The sequence below is a fragment of the Hippopotamus amphibius genome, chromosome 16 (assembly GCF_030028045.1).
Source record: "Hippopotamus amphibius kiboko isolate mHipAmp2 chromosome 16, mHipAmp2.hap2, whole genome shotgun sequence".
In the NCBI taxonomy this organism is placed as follows: Eukaryota; Metazoa; Chordata; class Mammalia; order Artiodactyla; family Hippopotamidae; genus Hippopotamus; species Hippopotamus amphibius.
In genome coordinates this window covers 52,176,235-52,188,087 of record NC_080201.1, presented here as the reverse complement: position 1 = coordinate 52,188,087, position 11,853 = coordinate 52,176,235, and the positions used below count along the sequence as shown (strand labels likewise).

The following is an 11,853-nucleotide window of genomic DNA, read 5'->3' as shown; positions in this document are numbered from 1 at the left end:
TATATCCACACGGAAAATAGGGAACATGAATATAATAATAGAAATGATACAATCAACATAGTGGACTTCCCTAAGGATCTGGGTAGGGAACCAACGGGGCTCTCTGTGAATTCTAACCCTTGAGACAGTTGGGATTTCTCAGTATCATCTTGGTGGTTATTACTATTTCACAAGCCCTGGCCAGTCCCTCGCCAACTGAGACCATGCGTTACTCTTCTCCAGTTTTATGGAACATTCCACCGAAATGCAGCTCTGGTCTTCAACCTCTTGCCCAAGCACACATGGTCAGTTCTATGACCCCCACCTGATCTCACCTGGAGGTTCCAATGAGGATTCTAGGCATGAAGAGGCAGCATTGTGTCCAAAATAAAAGCAGGTCAACATCTGGGGTCAGATGCTGACTCTGTGATCCAGGTGAAATCTCCTTCGAGGAACACCACATCCACAGCCCGTGGTCCTTTCTCACCTCAAGATCCTCACATACATTCCCTGGAATCTCCCCCCACCATGAGACTCTTCAACCTACATCCGTCCTCAAAAAAAGACCCCCAAATCCACAGCCACACATCCTGTCACATTCTGACACCTTATGTACAGATCTTTGAAGTCTTCATTCCCAAGACCCCAAAATCCACCAATTTGGGGTCCCTTCTCACTCTGACATCTGAAATCCAAACTCAGGGGCTCCCGCAAGCAACTATTCCAAAATCTTCAATTCTGTAACTAATCTACTGCCCCTCCCAAGCTCCGCAGCTGTAGGGTAGTCCCTCCCGAGGGAAAAACAAATTTCGATTTGGGGCCCACTCCCTGGTAATTTGCCTTGAGGTCCCCCTCCCTTCCTTGCTCACTGTGTCCCAAGCTAGGCAGGGACCATAGCGGGGGGTGTAGTTGGGAGGTGAAATGAGACAATTATGTAATCACGACCAAAGTCTGCCCTTCTCTCCCAGGTAGTATAAAAGCAAACCATCCCAGATATCACCAGCTGACCGTCACTCCCAGTGCCACCATGCTGGCCTCAGGGCTGCTTCTTGTGGCTTTGCTGGCCTGCCTGACTGCAATGGTCTTGATGTCTGTCTGGCAGCAGAGGAAGCTCCAGGGGAAACTGCCTCCCAGACCCACCCCTTTGCCCTCCATCGGGAACTACCTGCAGCTGAACACCGAGCAGATTTGCAACTCCCTCATGAAGGTGTCCCAAGGCAGGGAGATGGGTGGAAAGGGATGCGGGTGGCAGCCTGCCCAGTGTGGCTGGGGAGTGACAATGTTGGACCAGAGTCTTAGGAATGGAAAGGGGAGTTTTGAAGAATCAGTATGAGGGTCCTAGCCAGGAAAGACCACATCCTGGGATATCCAGCTCCTTGACTGTCAGAACATATAGGGAAATGCATCCCAGTATGTGAGGTCTGGGAACAGGGCCAGTTCAGGGTAGGGGCTGCTGCCTCTAACCACTCCCACTCACCTCATCAGATGCGCGAGTGCTATAGCCCTGTGTTCACGTCCACCTGGGGCCCTGGCGCATAGTGATGCTGTGTGGATATGACGCTGTGAAGGAGGCCCTGGTGGACCAGGCTGAGGAACTCAGTGGGCGAGGAGAGCAGGCTACCTTTGACTGGATCCTCAAAGGCTATGGTGAGAGGGTCTGTGGAGTGGGGGTGCAAGGGGATGTGGTCAGGCAGACCTGATGGCTTCAGTGTCCCCAGCCTTCTTCTCCTGACTTCCCCTGGTGTTCTCTGTCCCATTCCTGTTTGTTGTTGCCACCCCCTCTGTTCCTGCAACTCCAGTTCTCCCTGCCTCCCTCTGCCCCATCTCCCTATTCTCTTCACTAGATGTCCCTTCCTTCTCTGTATCTCCCAGAAGCTCTTGGAATGTCTGCTTTGGAACCCCGGGCCTCTGTCTCCATATGCCTCTTTGTCTTTTTCTCCTTTTCAGCTTCTGTGCTTCCCCAGGTTTCTCTCTCCTTCCCTCCCTCTCTTTTCTTAGTCTCAGAAGCTCACATTATTTCTGCTTCAGAATCCCCATGCCTCCATCTCCTGGCAACAGTCTCCCCTCCTCCCAGGCCCTCTCTGTTTCCTTCTCCCTATTCTTCCCCCTTCTCCAGCTCAGTCTTAGAATACTTCAAAGTTGTTATGTCCACCTCCTAGATCTCCACATATCTCACTTCCCCTCCTTCCCTGCTCTATCTCTTTCTCATCCTATGAGTGTCTCTGCATCTCTCTTTTCTCGGTTATCTCTCTTGCCTCTCTCCTTCTCATCCTGTTCTTCCAATTCGTTCTCTATCTTTGTCTGCGTATCTCTCAGTTGTATGTCTCTCTCTAATGTCTCCGTCTCTCTCTTTCTCCCCAGCTCTCTCCCTCCCTTCCTTCCTTCCTCTCCCCCTCAGTTCCTCCTTCCTCTCCCCTCCCCTAATGATTTCCCACTTGCTGTTTACCTGCCCACCTCCCACTCCCCTCCGGAACTCAGAGCTGGGCTGGGCCTTCCTGCCCCTCTCTGCCCTCCCCTCACCCCTATCCTCCCTCCTCAGGCACGGTGTGCAGCAACGGGAAGCTTGCCAAGCAGCTTGGGTGCTTCTGGATCACCACGCTGCAGGACTACAGCTTGGCCGAGCACGGCATCAAGGAGTGAATCCAGGAGGAGGCGGCCTTCCTCATCCAGGCCTTCCGGGGCATGCACGGTGAGTGGGGGACCCTAGAGTGTGCAAAAGGGAGCAGGAAAACACCTGACACGGACACATACATTTTGGCCTGGGAAGGTGGCTACGTTGAGCGAAGGCCTCCGGACTCCCAGCTCACGGGTCTGAGGTTAGAAGTTTGAATCAGCATTTCCGAGCCCTCCTCAAATTCGCAGACTGGCATCACACCGCCTGACTGAGTCTCCCCAAACGCCTGTCTCTGCAACCCCATCCCACCCCCAGGAGCCTTCATTGATACCACATTCATCCTGAATCCAACCGTCCCCAATGTCATCAGCTCCATCGTCTTCGGGGACCGCTTTGACTACGAGGACAAAGAGTTCCTGTCACTGCTGCAGATGATGCTGGGAAGCTTCCAGTTCACAGCTACGTCTACCGGGCAGGTAACCCTGTCCCAGCCTAGCTCCACCATTGCCCTACCTCAGCCTGCCAACTGCTCCCCCACAGGAGACACGTGCCCCAAACTCCCAGCCTCCTCCAGACAGAGTCCCCTCAAAACCAACCCCACTCTCAGACAGCTGAACACTTGCACCAGAACTTCAGAGAGGTGCCCAATACTCAGTCTCCTAGGATGCCTGGATATCTCGAAAGATGCTCCCACCACCAAAAGAAAAGAAAAGAAAAGAAAAGAAAGAAAAAAAAAAAAGAAAAGAAAAGAAAAGAAAAGAAAAACAATAGACACCGCAGGCAAGATACATGTCCTCAACCCAGCTTTCTCACCAGGGAGGAGTCCTCACCCCAACCTACTTTAATACCTTACAGATGCTCCCCCTTAAGACATTCCATTTTTCCATCTGAATTTCTTAACAGCTGGACAAGTGATCACATAAGCCTACTTCCTAACTACCTGAACACCTAGTACTGCAAAATTAAACCCATCAAAATCATAGATTATCTACACAAGTGTCCCAAACAAGCCAATGGGAATATCTAGACAGTGCTGCTTACCCAGATAACTTAAATATCTAAACATATACACAGGTTCCCCTCCCAAAAAAACAACTGAACAGGTAAATGCCTGGATAGATTGTTCCCCAAACACCCAATTAAGTGTCCTCAAATCCAGCTCATTCAAACACCTACAGTAGTGCTCTCTATTGGCCCATTTGAATATCAGAACACCTAAATGGGTATCTCTCCATTTACACACCTACACACCAGTGCCATTTTAACACCTTAACACCGCCACAGAAGCCCCCAATTCACATTCCCTAAATATCTGGACAGCTGTGTCTAACTGAGATCACAACAATACCAAACACCTACACAGGTGACCTCTCCACACCAGTCCCAACTAAATAGCTAAACACCTGAACAGATATCTCCCAAACCCACAGCACCTGAATATATGAACACCAGGTGTGTGCTCCAATCCAGCATCACCTGTGTATCAGTTACCTGCATATGTGTTTCAGACCATCTCACTTTAATTCTTGGACAGGGACCCTCACACTTAACTCATATGAAAATTTAGATATCTAATCCAATCCAGTCCTATTGCAATACCTAAACAGTTGGGCAGGTGCCTTTAACCCAGTGGCTTCCTTGCCTTGAGACAGTTCCCACTCCCATCGGGTCCTGAGCACTGACACCACTCCTGCCCTTCCCTTCTTTCTCTCCCCACCTTCAGCTCTATGACATGTTCTACTCAGTGATGAAACACCTGCCAGGGCCACAGCAACAGGCATTTAAAGAGCTTCAGGGCCTCGAGGACTTCGTAGCCAAGAAGGTGGCACAGAACCAACGCACGCTGGATCCCAACTCCCCAAGGGACTTCATCGACTCCTTCCTCATCCGCATGCAGGAGGTACACCCCGACAGCCAGTATGCAGAGGTCCCAGCCAGGCAGACGGAAAGCAGGCTGGGGTGGGGGAGAACAGAGGCCCCTTGAAATCATCCCCCATCCTAATCATCCTCACAATCCCAATTATAATTAACCATCACTTGTCCATCTGTTGAGCCCATTTGCCCATGGGCAGGACTTGTGAGTATGACTCATAAGAGCAAGCATTTCTACAACACTGCCATGTGCCAGGCACTACTTTAAGTGCTTTACGGTATCCACCTATTCAGCACCCAAGACAGCAATTGGACTAGGCTCTCTATCATGACCCCAAATTTAACACATAGGAAACTTGAGCCCAGGAGTATACGTACCCTGTCTGAGGTCACACAGCGAGGAAGAGAGGACCCTAGCTCAAACCCTGCTCTCTCATTCTAAGGCTGGTGCTTTTCACCACCATGCACTCTTACCTTTCATTCCCTGGTATCAGATACACCTGTATGGACAGATGACCTGACTTTACTATGCCACAGTGGAGGGTCCCCACCCCCATCTGGGTGGCAGTCTCCCTTCTATGATGAAAGCAGATGGGGCTGTATGGGGTCTGAGGTTCAAGGTGAAAAGACCCAGGGAGGGATTTCTCCATGGTAAGCTTCAAGATGTTTAGTGAAGGAATATGATGCTGTTGCTGAAAATTCTACATCTGTGTCTCATGAAGTATCTCTCTAACTCTCTCTGATTCATTCTGTCATGCCATCTCTGTCCCTCTTTCTCACTCACTGCCACTGCCTCTCTGTATCCCTCTGTTTCTAAACATTCCTACCATGAAAAAATGACAACTAAGCTGATCATTAAAGGCCAGGTCGTCAGCTGGCAAAGAGTGTGAGGAGGGCACTTTGGGGCAAAGCCTGCATCCTGGGCAAAGGCTGCAGGCCCAGAGACAGCCTGAAGGAAAGAGAGTCCCTTGGACATGCCAGGTGGTCCAGTGATTTTGACTCCATGCTCCCCCTGCAGGCAGCTTGGCTTCCATCCCTGGTCCAGGACGTTCTGCATACTGTGCCGGTGGAGGGTAAGAAAGAGAGAGGAAAAGAAAAAGAAAAGAAGAAAAGGCAAAGAAATAGAGTCCCTCTTCCAACCTTTGGTATGGATCTAAAAGAGGCAGATCCAAGGGAAAACCCCTTCAGCCTAAGCCTGAAGCCCTCTCTCCACGCAGGAGAAGAAGAATCCCAACACTGAGTTCCACTTGAAGAACCTGCTGCAGACCACACTGAACCTCTTCATTGCGGGCACCGAGACCGTCAGCACGACCCTGCGGTGGGGCTTCCTGCTGCTCATGAAGCACCCAGATGTGGAGGGTAAGACTGGGGGGGCGGGGGAGAGCCACAGACACCCAGAATTTCTATGAGCCCGCTGCCATGGTCCCAGCGCTCCCAGGTCCCTAGACCCTCAGACACGTCCTGCTATCCAGAGACAAGGTGATATTCGGCTGAGAGTCATGAGCCCAGTTTCACTAGCTGTTACAATACCGAAAATACCTGAACTGATTGGTGTATAGTTCCTTGGCTGAACTGACCACACGCCCACCATCTGCTCCTCCAGACCATCCCTAAGCCTCTTCCCTTGCACCTCCCCTATGATGTTGGCAGGACCAGGTGAACCAGACCCTGCACCAACAGTGCCTATGGCCTGAATGGTCTACCTCCACGTCACACGTGGGTGTCATGCATGTTGTACATATTTGGACAATCACCCTTGCCCTGAGTCCTCGCAGGAGCTAAACACCTTTCCCTCCTCCCTCAGCCAAAATCCATGAGGAGATTGATCGCGTTATTGGCAAGAATCGGCAGCCCAAGTTCAAGGACCGAGCCAAGATGCCCTACACAGAGGCCGTGATACATGAGATCCAGAGATATGGTGATGTGATTCCCATGGGCGTGGCCCGCAGAGTCACCAAGGATACCAAGTTTTGAGACTTCTTCCTGCCCAAGGTGCTGCCCCACCCAGCCTACGGGGATCCCCAATCTGCTCCCTGTGACCCTGCACCCCGTTCCCCTTAGAAACTTCCCAGCCCCTATCCAACTCCCTAAAAGACTTACCCAACTACTGAGCCCCTTCACCTTCCACTTAGAGACTCCTGAATTCCAGATCTCTCCAGACCTCTTGCCTCAGGGAATATGAACCCTATGTCCCCCAAAATTCCTGCCTCAGGCAACATGACCACCTCATCTCCGCTACCTCCTGCCTTGGGAGACATGAACCGCATGTCCCTGTAACCTTCTGCCCCAGGAGACACTGAGACCATGTTCCTCACACTTCCCTGCTCACGGGACATGAACCCCATGTCTGCCAATCTTCCTGTCTCAGATACATGAATCTCATCTCCCCCAAAATACCTCCCTCGGAGGACCCCAACACCCATGCCTCCCACTTCCCTTCCCCTAGGACACCCAAATTCCCCCTCCACACCTATGTGCTTTCAGCACACCCATCCCACACCCCACCTTATCAAAGTCCCCTGCCTCCTCCCAACCAGGGCACCGAAGTGTTCCCTACGCTGGGCTCTGTGCTGAGAGACCCCAAGTTCTTCTCCAACCCCCGAGATTTCAACCCCCAGCACTTCCTGGATGAGCAGGGGCAGTTTAAGAAGAGTGATGCTTTTGTGCCCTTCTCCATCGGTAAGAGACACTGCCAAAGCCAACACCAACAGGGACTTCCTTCATCTCTCAGGTGTAACCTAGTATCTTTCTCCAACTGGGAAGTCCCTGTTACCATATACACTGGAGACAACCAGCTGTAACCCCCATAACTACCAGGCAAAAGAAAAGGGATGAATGTGCCCATTTCAGAGATGGGGGAATCAACGCCCAAGAGTGAGTCAGAGATTTGTCCAAGGTCACTTATATTCTTCAGATTCCTAGAAAGCCGATGACAGCACAGCAGCCATATTGGAGAATCTATCTGGGGGGAAGGGTGACCTAAAGTTCCCATCCTACAGCCTGTTTTGGCTCCCCCCACCCCATGTCCTCAGAAAACATGCTCAGAGAGGAGTCGCAACTTCTCTGAAAGTCTTTCAGGCCTTGATATTCCAGTCTTCCCTCCCTATAATAATGCAACTGGGGGTCTGTAGGTAGTGGCGTCGGGGCAGCAATTAGAACAAGCCTCACCTCCCATGCCTCCCATCCTGTTCCTTCAGGAAAGCGGTACTGTTTCGGAGAAGGCCTGGCTAGAATGGAGCTCTTTCTCTTCCTCACCACCATCCTGCAGAACTTCCACCTCAAGTCCACACAGTCACCTCAGGACATCGACGTGTCCCCCAAACACGTGGGCTTTGCCACCATCCCACCAAACTACACCATGAGCTTCCTGCCCCGCTGAGCCAGGGCTGTGCCAGGGCGGGGCTGGTGGGTGGGGCAAATGGGGAGGGAGGGGCCTGGGCAGGGTTAGGGGAGGGGCAAGGTAAGGATGGGGGATGGTGGACAGGGAGAAAGGAAGGGGCAAAGTGGATAGGAGAGGAAGAAGAAACAGAACAGACTCTCTTCCCCTTGCTAGAGGTGGGATGAGAGGAATAGAAACCTTATACTATACTTTGAATAGAACAATAACAGATATTATTTACGGAGCAAGTACCCTGTGTCAGCTCTAGGTTAAAAGTGTCATACACTCACCTCCCTTCATACTTACAAACCTACGTCATGGGGAACAGTATTCATGCCCATTTTACAGGTAACAAAGATGAGGTCCTGAAAGTGTAAGTGTCTATCTGAGGTCCCACAGCACACAAGTAAGTACTCAGCAAGTACATGAACACAGTTCCGTGCAGGGATGGCTATACTTAGCCCACAGTCCTTTGGGGAGATTCTTTAAAAGCATCTCTTCCTCAAATGAAAAAGACACAACTTATATTATTGCACAACCTGAACAGCTCTGTCCAGGGGATGTTTCCAGAGCCCTGACAGGCGGCTGCCCTGGCTTCACTACACACTTGCCCACACTCTTGCCCACTCGCACACACCTTAGATGCCAGGGCATATTTCGTGCCCACCAACAGGTAAGGCTCCTGTGTCCAATCAGAGTCACATCTGGGGACAGCAGTCAGACTTCTGCATGAAATGGGTGGGAGAGGGAAACACTTTCAGAGAAGATACCTGGAGCAGCCCAGCCACGTCTGTGTGTGTGCGTGTGTGTGTGTGTGCGCATGTGTGCATGCAGACATGCAAGCATGTGATTGCATGTTCTCCTGAGTGGATGCAGGAAGTCATATTTCCTGTGAGTTTCTGAAGGTGGGGCCCTCTCTGATGGATCTGGGATCTGTGCAGAGTTTCTGAATTCCCTGCTTCCTCCCAGATATGTTAGTGTATGTCCCCTTAGAAGTGGCATCCTTCAGCACGGCACTATCTGACCATTCATACACATCAGCTTTCAATCTTTGTGTTAGATCTAGAGTTAATCTAACCTTAGATCTAAATGCTACACAGATCACGCCTCCACAAAACGTGCCACACTTGAAGCACCAGTGAGTGAGATCGGGGAGAGGACATCTGGTCCTTTGAACCCATCACGTTTCATAACAGCCTATGATTCTCATATTTCTCAACTTCCATGTTCTGTGTTTGGCAACTTGGGTTCCATGGATTGGCTGCTTCCTACTCATTGGAGGAGATGAGGATCCACAGGGTGACACTCTTTATTATACAATCACACTATTTAACAATCCAGAGTCAGAAGCAAACCTTATCCATCCATGTGCATGTCACTTTAAGAGGCGTCTAGAAACCTCACCTGGGGGAATCTAGATTTGTGGCAAAAGTAAACTGTCGAATCTTGGAACTGCTTAGTCCACAATTCATAATCTTGGAATCTCAGATTCCCAGAACTTTAGACTCGGAACTTTTGAATTACTGATGTTTGGAACTCTTTTTTTTTTTTTTTTTAATGGTCTTTTTTTAAAATGTATTTTGTTGACCATGAATTTAGCTTTATTTTGTTTGTTTATTTTCTATTTTGTTGCATTGGGTCTTCGTTGCTGCCTGCCGGCATTGTAGAGTTGCACCGAGCAGGGGCTACTCTTCATTACTTTGTTCGGGCTTCTCTTGTTGTGGAGCACAGGCTCTAGGCAAGTGGCCTCAGTAGTTGAATCACACAGGCTCGTTAGTTGTGGTTCAGGGGCTCAAGAGTGCAGGCTCAGTAGTTGTGGTGCAGAGGCACAGTTGCTCCGTGGTATGTGGTATCATTCTGGACCAGGTATCGAACCCATGTCCCCTGCATAGGCAGACAGATTCCTAACCACTGTGCCACCAGGGAAGTCCTGCTTGGAACTCTTGATGCTCAGAATTTTAGCAAGAGTTTCCTCTGCCCACATCCTTGGAAACTGCATCCCCAGCCCCGCTGCTGGCAAACATCAGTTCTCCAACCTGAAAGTTCCTTCTGAAAACGAATCAACAGAGGAAAGGAGGGCCTGAAGCTAGCTGGGTCCTATGAGACACATCTCCAGGGGACGATAGTGGTGAGTAGGTCTTTGCCCAGCAAGAAGGGAGACGAGAGGGAAGAGATAACAAGTTAATCTACAGAATCCTCAAACTTACACCTGGAAAGGGAAAAGCTGGTATTTACTGAAGGTGCCAAGAGTAGTCACACTCTAGCCACCACTGCCTCAATCCTACCTGTCCAGAGAGGACACTCTCAGCTTTGTTGCCCTGGAAGCGCCAAAGACCCAACCCAGCAAAGAGACAGTACTGGGGCAGAGGTGTGAACAGGAGCCACGGATTCTGGTCCAGGCTTTGCGGCTCACTCCTTGGGCTTTCCTGAAGAGCCTCTCTCTGGCTTCTCTTTCCCATCTGCCTCCTTCCTCACAGGGATTATTTGAAGATTGAAACATAGCCTAGTGTTGAACTTTAAATGGCTGCAGGGATGGGAGGATGAGAGTGGTGATGTTTCTGAGTATCTTGTTTTTCACCACCATCTTCTTCCAAACCAAGAATCCCTAGACACCTGTTCCTGCCATAACAATAACCACAAGTAGCACGTGCTGAGTGCCTGCTATGTGCCAGGCTCTGTGCCGAGCCCCTTGTATGAATCTCCTAGGGCTGCCATACCAAAGTGCCACAAGCTGGGTGGCTTACACCAGCAGAATTGTATTATCTCACAGCTCTGCAAGTTAGATCCAAAATCAAGGTGTCAGTGCGGCCATGTTCCCTCTGAAACCGGTAGGGGAATCCTTCCTTGCTTCTTCCTAGCTTCTGGTGGTTCGCATCTTTTGGTCTTTGGAGTTGCTTGGCTTGCAGCTGTGTCACTCTGCCTTTGTCATCACGTGCTGTCATCCCTGTGTTTGTCTCTCTTCACGTGGCCATCTTTTTTTTTTTTAATTTGTATTGGAGTATGGTTGATTTGCAATGTTCTGTTCGTTTCAGGTGTACAGCAAAGTGAATCAGTTATATATATACATATATCCACTCTTTTTAGATGCTTTTCCCAAATAGGCCATTACAAGGTATTGAGTAGAGTTCCCTGTGCTATACAGTAGGTGCTTATTAGTTATCTATTTTACATATACTAGTGTGTATATGTCGATCCCGATCTCCCAAATTATTCCTCCCCTCCTTTCCCCCCTGGTAACCATAAGTTTGTTTTCTACATCTGTGACTCTGTTTCTGTTTTGTAAATAAGTTCATTCGTACCATTTTTTTAAGATTCCACATATAAGCGATATCATATGATATTTGTCTTTCTCTGTTTGACTTCACTTAGTATGATCATCTCCAGGTCCACCCACGTTGCTACAAATGACATAATTTTGTTCTTTTTTATTGGCCACCTTTTTATAAGGATACCAGTCATACTCCAGGATGACTTCATCTCAACTAATTATATCTTCAGTGATTCTTTTTCCAAATAAGGTCCAATTCTAGGTACTGGGAATTCAGACTTTAACATCCCTTCTTGACACAGTTCAATCCGTAACACAACTTGTGCACGCATTTATTCAACCACATAGACTTTCTGCAAGGTAAGTCTATGATGGTCCTGTGCTACAAATGAGCACAGGGACTCAGAGGAAGGTTAAAGCATCTGCCTACAGTCACACAGTTAGGACATGACAAAGGCAGAATTGATTCAAGACTAAATGGATTCCAGTGTGCCTCTCTTGAGGTTCCAGAGATGATTCAGATGCAACCCCTGCCCCCAGAGGAACTCTGGAAGAAGGTGACTCTCAGAAGATATGTTTTGGAGAACGAAGGCAGAGGGATGGGAATTTAGATGTCACATCACCTCTGTTTCAAACCCATGATGTTCCACATGTAGCTGCTGCTCCCGGGAGGCATGCACACCTGTACATATGTGTGCACACAGATATCTCTATAGCTGAAGCAGTGCTTTTCCTCCTCAT

At 49.5% G+C, this 11,853-nt stretch overlaps 1 pseudogene; it reads left to right on the top strand.

Moving 5' to 3' along the window:
• Positions 1-1,006: 1,006 nt before the first annotated feature.
• On the top strand, positions 1,007-7,844 carry LOC130838732 (cytochrome P450 2A13-like; annotated as a pseudogene).
• Positions 7,845-11,853: the final 4,009 nt, after the last annotated feature.